This window comes from Echinops telfairi, unplaced genomic scaffold, assembly GCF_000313985.2.
Source record: "Echinops telfairi isolate 266 unplaced genomic scaffold, ASM31398v2 ScPeMD7_7421;HRSCAF=8459, whole genome shotgun sequence".
Classification (NCBI taxonomy): domain Eukaryota; kingdom Metazoa; phylum Chordata; class Mammalia; order Afrosoricida; family Tenrecidae; genus Echinops; species Echinops telfairi.
In genome coordinates, this window is record NW_022111321.1 from 6,072 (window position 1) to 7,960 (window position 1,889).

General features: G+C 41.3%; 1 pseudogene; it reads right to left on the reverse strand.

The window, feature by feature from the left end:
• Positions 1–826: 826 nt before the first annotated feature.
• LOC101642886 overlaps positions 827–1,889 on the reverse strand; it is a 2,870-nt pseudogene continuing 1,807 nt past the window's right edge.

Here is a 1,889-nt window from a genome sequence, read left to right on the forward strand (position 1 = left end):
GAAATTAATGATGGCAACAAATGTACAAATGTGCTGGACACAATAGATGGATGTATGGATTGTGATAAGAGTTGTACGAGCCCCCAAGAAAATGATTTTTAAAAAAGAAAGTATGAAGACACAGTCATTGGTCCACAGCAACACCTCTTCTCAGGGAGCAGCCAAGTCTTTCTCTCTAATCCTCAGCTTCTCAACCACATGGTCCCCTGGTCTCTACCTCTACGGGCCAAGAAGCCTATGGGCCACTGCTCTGCCTCGTAGCCTCACAGACTGAGGGCTGCTTCTGAGCTCGGCCTCTCAACTCAGCAAGGCATCGCCTCTGCTGCCTTTATCCCTTCAAGCAGGGATTTCAAATGGTGGTTCTTTGCTGGTCTTCTGCTGGTTTTTCTTTGCTGGTCCTGGGAGTTTTCCTTCTTTCTTCTGACAGGCCTCTTTCATAGACAGAAGAATGACAACCCAAACTGACCAGGCCCCTCTTAGTGTTTCCACATCCTATTTGCACGGTCCCACTCAATCATTTGGTGGATGCTGGAGAGATTTGTATAGAGGAGTCATGTTAAAAATTACAAATCAAAAACTCTTAGTTCTCTCTCCAAAATATATCATGAATTAAAAATATTTTGAGAATTTAATAAATTTCTTAACACCTCCCCTGCTAATATGGTGGTATTATAGTTTTAATTTCATATGTCATCATAACTGGTCTTTATGAATTTACCCTGCTCTTTTTTCTTTACCTTTTAATCTTGACACTTATAAGCATTTGGTTCAAGATTAACAAAGAGAAATATTAATAGGAATTAATAAAATTTACTTTAAAATGTTTTTATGAAGCTGTGGAATGGCTAACGAATGCATCTTGATAAGCCTGCAATGTTTTAATTTTAAATATGCTCCATTCTATGCTTCTGTTTTTGAAAAAACCTTAACTGAGTTTAATCCCTCAGCAGCCTTCTCTTTGGCCACTTGAGCTGACCGGCCACCTGGATGAACCAGCTGGACCAGGCTGGCAGCGTCCTCAACCAACTCTTTCTGAATCTGGTCAACCAGGAGGTGATCAATCTTTTTCTTGTTGACAAAATACCAAGACATCCATCTGAAGTGCCCTGTTGAACGCAAAAGATCATATTTTCCATGTTTATCTGTATCTTCATAGGTCTGACGCAAGTAGGTTGAGGGTGTCAGATGCCAGTCGTGTCTCTACATGGTCTGGAGATTTTCGTCCTTGAAAATTATTGGTGTCAAAATTCTACAAGCTTCTTTTGGGAAATAAATTTGGATCATCCGGTCCCATTCTTCCCAAGAGGCTTTTTGTAGCGTGCCACTTGGTTCTCTGACGACAAAAAGCTCTCCTGGTGGGATACATTGCACGAGAATATCTGTAAACATGTGTTTGGTTGTTTCTGTTCTTTCCATACTTATCTTCAGAGAACACATTGTTTATCGGTGTGCGCTCTTTCCAAAACTGGAAGCATTTTCAATTGTATTTTAGCTGCTTCCAAGGTCTGTCTGGTAGCCTCTTCCAAATTTCCTGGGTCATGAACTTGTAGGTTGGGGGCTTCCGTTCTTGCACAGCTGGTTAAAAACCTTCTGCAATGCCTGTCATCTCGGTGAGTATGCTTTGGGCTTCCTCACTCACTTCCCTTCCCTGATCCTTCAATCATAATGATCGTATCAGCCTAGTTTTCCCCCTGACATGGGGAAGTGGTCTCATAATATGTTTATCTAGGAAACCTAAACAGCTGATGATGAGACCATAACCCAAGATATTATGTCAGGGTCTCTGAGAGTAAGTCCCAATCATCTGTATTTTTGAACGTTCTCAGGAGATTTCACTGAGCAGCTAGGGTTAATGCACTATCAACTTCCTGAGAACACAAGAAATATTC